At 55.8% G+C, this 6,437-nt stretch overlaps 1 non-coding gene across 1 annotated transcript; it reads right to left on the bottom strand.

The window, feature by feature from the left end:
• Positions 1–207: 207 nt before the first annotated feature.
• Positions 208–280, bottom strand: TRNAM-CAU (transfer RNA methionine (anticodon CAU)). The gene has a single exon. It is a non-coding gene; the product is annotated as a tRNA-Met (tRNA).
• Between the last annotated feature and the right edge of the window lie 6,157 nt (positions 281–6,437).

Genomic DNA, 6,437 nt, shown 5'->3' with positions numbered 1-6,437 from the left:
CCTCCCGATTTTCCCGGACATGCCTGGCTTTTGGGGATTTCCCCCCGGACGGGGATTTGAGCCCCCAAAATCCGGACATGTCCAGGAAAATCCGGACGTATGGTAACCCTAGTGTTAGATGGGTGGGAGGGTGTCTAGAAACCACTCTCCTATAGTTTCTTTTTTCTGATTTCCTTTAGAAAATCTGAAGCAGGGAGCAAAAACCATTGCCTTCTCTGAGGCTTGAACTCAGGACCTTCAGATTATGAGACTGACGCGCTACCAACTGTGCTAAGAAGGCTTGGAAAAGCTTTAGGCTCAGTGCATAGAGCACCCTCCTACAGCAGTGACTGGGGCAGGGAAGGAGCCAGGGGTGTACTGGAAGAAGCACGGTGATCTGGTGCCCAGAGACCTGTCCTGGCAGCTTTCTTGGTCCCATTCTGGGCACCACCAAAATTATGCAAACCTGCCACCCCATCCAGCCCAATCTTCTGCTGATGTACTTCAGCCCACACCTGTGCAGGGTTTGAAGCTTGCATTACTTAAATTCCAGAACACTGAGGGATTTCAGCTCCCCTTTGCCCAGAGGGAACCTTCACCCCACTCCCAACCACATTCTTGTCCATGGGATCACTGTAGGAGGGGCTGGGTCCCTCTGTGTTTTTTCTCTCTCTACGACAGGTAAGGCTGCAATAACTGGGGCATCTGAGCACCCAGGACCTTCTGTGGGGCTGCCATTCCCCTTCCCCTTCTATGGTCTCATCTGTCATTGACTCCAGCCTTTTTTCTATCCATCGTCAGCACCATCCCAAGCAAGCTGCAGTCACCTCAAAAAGACAGAGTCCCTGGTGGGTGAAAATCACTGACCTCTCTCCTCTCTGAGCACTGACTGCCCCTCTGTTTCCTTGCCTCTCAGTCAGTGCAGATGGGACCTGTCCCTCCAGTGCTGGAGGATTCGCCCTTCTCATCCACCATTGTCCTAATCAGCAGAGTGGGTGGGAATCTTAATTGTACTGAGGTGACTTAGGAGGAGAAAACCCCACAGATCTTCCATGCACTTGGCTCTCACTGAGCAGGATTGAACTCGTGCAGGGAGACTGTTGGGCCACATTCCAGCTGGGCATGAGCAAAGCAACAGGGTAAAAGGAAAACCTAGAGATGGAACCCAGGGCCTCATACATGCAAAGCATGTGCTCTACCACTGAGCTACATCCCCAGCTGTATTGGGTTTGTTATGGGTTACACTCAGAGACCTCCTCTTCCCAGAGCATCCAGTGGCCTAAAAGCAGCATGAGGGACACATTCTCTGCTCTCAGGGCCAAACCTGCTGTCCTGGAGGTTGCTAGTTCTTAGAATCTGGCCCTGCTGCAAAGTGACCCCTATGTGTGGGGCAGAGAGATTGTATGCCCTGGACTCAGGGTGCAGAGATACACTTAGCCCTCTCCCCTGCATTGGGTGGGCGGGGGTGTCGCAATCCCCTGCTGTAAGGTCATAGTGGTGGTGGACTCTGTGAGTAGCTCCACACCTCACCCTGGTGGCAGAAGTGGTGTGGGAAGCTCCAGGTGTTTCTAGGATCTGTTATTTCCACCTGCCTGTAAAGTCCAGCTTTCCCCAGCACATTCACTGCAGTGCAGTTGGGTCACTGTTTCCATGGCTGAACAGCAAAGAATTACTCCCAGTTTCCCTTCTATCTGCAGCATGATTAGCCTGTGTCAGTGATTAATGAGGTGGATCTAGTTGTAGATTGTTATTCATTCCTCACCTTGAGAATTCCGACAGTCCCTTTCCTACTCAAATCCCCAGCACCTCAGTGACCCTGGTAGCAGGGGTTGGGTTTTCCCTGAAGCCTTGAGATTTTCAGGGCTCTTTTCCCCTCCACCTGGAGTGAACTCAGCTTTTTCCCCCATCCCAGAAATTCCATGAAATAACAACAGGAGCATAAAGAAAGAGGGGAGGGAACATCTCACGGCCAAAGCTGGATGTGCCCAGGGCCCGCTGCTTGTCCATTGTTTCCATGGAATTTGTACTCTGCTTTGCACAAGGGACAGAGAAAGATCTTGCTGTTCTGTGTCTGTGCAAAGAAAATTGTGCTTTTGTATGAAAGAGAGGTGGGAAATGGCCCCATGATGGGACAATATCCTCAGGATTAAGACCTAAGGACTCAGGCTGAGAACTGATATAACTCCACTCACCTGGGGTTTAACAAATTGTCTTCCATGGAGACACTGGGAAATTGTGACATTGATCCAGACTGTGGGGGTTCAGGCTGCTTTAACTCTTGGTAACAACATGAACTTGATTCCAAGAAGGGAGAGAGGAGAAGCCTGAAGCTGACTTTAGTTCCAGGTTGGGGTCTCCTGGATGGGTGGAAACTTCCTTCCCTGCTACCAGGGGACAGCACCTACTGGAGACATACCAGGGTTCAGATAAAAGGGGATTGTTGCATGGACTTTATGAGTACAGGGCCCCACTAACTCTAAATCCTCCACTGTAGCAGGAACTTAGAAAGTCACACCTTGGTCAATGGTAGGACTGGGGTTTGAAAAAGAGATTCTTTTTTCCTCCCCTTCATGAGAAAGAAAGTAAGGACTGGCCACTCAGGTGCAGAATACCACTCTTTCCTCTGGCTGAGAAGCTGGAAACCAGGCACAGACGACTGGTGTCTCCTGAAAGAGGGGGGGCACAATTTCAAGGTTCAGCCCCACCCCCTATGATCAACAGCCCCCCCCCAGGTGTGAACAATGCAGGGAGAGGAAGCAACAAAGACAGCCCCTCTCCACTTTCCCCCCCAGCAGCTGCTGTGCAGGGAGGGAGCCTGGCAGCACCATATGATGTAGCAGGGACAGCTAACCCAGGTGGGGCACATGACTCCACACTAGGGTTACCATATTTAACAAATAAAAAAGAGGACCCTCCACGGGGCCCTGTCCCCTCCCATTTCCCCACCCCCAGCCCCACCCCAACTCCGCCCCTTCCCTGCCCCAACTCTGCCCCCTCCTCCCTCCCACTCCCAGCTACGCGAAAAGGGCTGCCCGAGTGCTACCGGCTTCATGGTTTGCCGGGCAGCCCCCAGACCCTGCGCCTCCGGCTGGCGCTTCCCCAGCACAGCTGGAGCCCGGGAGGGGAAGCGCCCAGCTGGGGGCGCAGGGTCTGGAGGCTGCCCGGCAAACCATGAAGCTGGTAGCGCTTGGGCTTCAGGCAGCCCCTATGCCTCTGGACCCTGCGCCCCCAGCCGGGCACTTCCCCTCCCGGGCTCCGGCGGCGCAGGGTCCAGAGGCATGGGGGCTGCCCGAAGCCTGTAGCGCTCGGCTCTTAAACAGAGCTGAAGAGTCAGGGGAGGAGCAGAGCCGCCGCGGCCGGAGGCTCTGCTCCTCCCCTGACTCTTCGGCTCTGTTTAAGAGCTGAGCTGCCCGAGCGCTACCGGCTTTGGGCAGCCCCCATGCCTCCGGACCCTGCACCGCTGGAGCCCGGGAGGGGAAGTGCCCGGCCAGCGGCTGGGGTCCGGAGGCAAGGGGGCTGCCTGAAGCCCATAGCGCTCGGGCAGCTCGGCTCTTAAACCGAGCCGAAGAGTCAGGGAAGGAGCAGAGCAGCCGCAGGAGGGAAGTACCTGGCCGGCAGTTTCCCGGACATGTTCGGCTTTTTGGCAATTCCCCCTGGACGGGGGTTTGATTGCCGAAAAGCCGGACATGTACGGGAAAAACCGGACGTATGGTAACCCTACTCCACACACCACCCTCTGCAAGTGTTGCCTCTGAAATTAGGAAAACTCGTGAGTTCAAGGAACAGCTGCACACCCAGAAAAAAGCCCAGCACGACATGCCCAGGGTGAAGGGAAATCAGGAGCCTGAGACTGACAGTCCCCAGGAACAATGAGGAGAGGCCAATGCTCCAGATCAGCCTGACTGACAGGGTGGGCAGGCTAATCAGGGAGTCAGGAGGCCGGGGGGGTCCCGTCCTCTGTGTGTGAGCTGGAATTGCCTGAGTCAGACAGAGTAGGGCCGAGCCAAGCTGCTGGAAGCAGAGCTGCAGCCCAAAAGCCAAAGCACAGCCCAGAGAGAGCAGACCTGCAGCAACCAAAGCCAGAGGGGCCAGAAAAGCAGCCAGGAAGCAGGTGAGAGCTGGGAGCAGAGTCACAGAAGCAGCCTGCAGAGCAGACCTGTCCTGGGAGCAGAGCTGTAGTAACCAGAGCCAGAGAAGCAGCCCAGGGAGCTGAAGGCAGAGCAGCAGCAGCCGTGCTGAGGCAGTGTGAAGCTGGAGCAGTCCAGAGCTGGGTGCAGTGAGCAGGGCTGGCTTTAGGCCAATTCAACCAATTCCCCTGAATCAGGCCCCGCCCCTAAGAGGGCCCCACACCCAAGCCCTGGTACGGCGTACCGGTAAGAGCTGGTGCGCCGTACTGGAGTGGTCTGGCTTCCCCAGGGGGCAATTTAAAGGGTCTGGGGCTCCCAGCAGGGGCTGGAGCCCCAGGCCCTTTAAATTGCCACCAGAACCCCACTGATGGAGCCCTGGGGTAGGGCTGCAGAGCTCTGGGGGCTATTTAAAAAATCCGGGGTTCTCGTTGCTTCTACCGCCCCAGCCCTTTAAATAGCCGCTGGAGCCCCACTGCTTCCCCAGGTCTCTGGGGGCTATTTAAAGGGCCGGGGCAGTAGAAGCAAGGGAGCCCTGGGCCCTTTAAATAGCCCCCAGAGACCTGGGATAGCGGGGGGCTCAGGGGCTATTTAAAGGGCCAGGGCTCTAGCTGCCTCTTCCGCACCCCCTGCCCTGCCCACAACCAGCCCCTGTCTCCAGCCAGCCCTGCACTGCCTGCCCGCAGCCAGCCCCTGCTGTACCCCCTACCCTACCTCCAGCCCTACACCCCCTGCCCTGCCCGCATCAGCCCTGCCCTGCCTGCAGCCAGCCCTGCACCCCCTGCCCACAGCCAACCCCTGCCACACCCTCTGCCCTGTCTCCAGCCAATGCCTGCCACACACCCCTGCCTGAAGCCAGCCAGTCCCACATTCCTCTGTCTCCAGCCCTGCCGCACCCCCCTGTGGCCCTGCCTGAAGCCAACCAGCCTGCCCCACACACCCCTGTCTCCAGCCAGCCCCGCACCCCCTGCCCTGCCTCCAGCCAGCCCCATGTCTACTGGTGTCCAGTTCCCAGGGCAGTAACCCTGCACACCTGCTTCAATGAGGGGGGCAGGGAGCAGCTGGGACCACACATGTGCACACCAGTCAGACCCCCAGGGAGTGGCAGGGACCCACACATGTGAAATGGAGGTCATTAATAACTGATCCACAGCATATATGATGCAATGTACATAATATATAATTTTATTATTTATATAGTTATGGAAAGTAAATAATACATGGAAGAAATGAAAGACCTTTCTTTACATGTTTTTGTGTGTGTTAGTCATCCCTGCCGGGGCCCCGCTGAAAATGTTCGAATTGGGCCCCACACTTCCTAAAGCCGGCCCTGGCAGTGAGCAGCTGGGGAGAGTGAGGGGGACTCTGGGCAGTGGGCCCAGCACAGGGAGACACCTCAGCCAAGAGGCTTTGCAGAGCAGGGTGATGTGTTTTTCCTTTAAACCTTCCCATTTTTCCTTATTCTTTTTTAAAATTAATTGTTAATTAAACAACTTGTATTTGCTTTAAATTGTATGAAATGATCAGGGTCAGGGAGGTGCCCAGTGCAGAGAGAGCACCCCGGAGTGGGGACACCCTAGCCCCTGTCCTGGGTGACCACAGCAGGGTTGGGGGTTGAGCCCCCCAGGAATCCTAGGCCCAGCCTTGTTGGGGTTACAAGGACTCTGCCAGACAGGAGAGTGCAAGGGGAGTCCTTGAGGGCAGGGAGGCCTCTGGGTAAAGGGAGTGGGAGCAAGGACTCAGATCCTTTTGCTAGCCCACTTCACCGGGGTAGTGCAGAAGCCAGGAAAGTTCCCCACAATAGCGAGACCATTCCCCCACTTACACACACTAGGACTCAGCTTTGTTTGTCTTCCTTCCACCCAGAACCCCTCTTCTTCTCCTGGGCTCCAAATAGCCATCTCTGGGATGCCAAGAGGCAGGGACAGGATTCTACCTCCCAGAAGCCAAACACACCTCCCCAGGCTTTGGCAGAATGAATGGTAGTGCTCTACTATCCCCACTTTGTTGCATAGCTTCTTCCCTGATTTCCTCAGCTTGACTTTCCTCTATTGCCCCATTCCTGTCTTACTTCCTCCTTTTGCAAGTCACACAAAGGAAGCCAGCAGGAAGTGACGGCCTCTATAGGCCAACCTCCAAGGGCAGAGGAGGCCAAGCCACAAGCCTCCAAAAGGTGACATGCCTAGGTTCTCCAGACTGATGCCAAAGCGCTTTCTCCGCTGATGTCACCACCTTCTGTCATGCAGCGGTTGGAGTTATCCCAGGGAGGGGACAATAGCAGAAGGAGGAGCGTCTTCCTGGACAGCAAGGGGATCTGGGAAAAGGAAGCCTGCA

This window comes from Chrysemys picta, chromosome 16 (assembly GCF_011386835.1).
Source record: "Chrysemys picta bellii isolate R12L10 chromosome 16, ASM1138683v2, whole genome shotgun sequence".
Classification (NCBI taxonomy): domain Eukaryota; kingdom Metazoa; phylum Chordata; order Testudines; family Emydidae; genus Chrysemys; species Chrysemys picta.
Note: the sequence above shows the minus strand (reverse complement) of the source record. Positions and strands in the feature narration are given on the sequence as shown.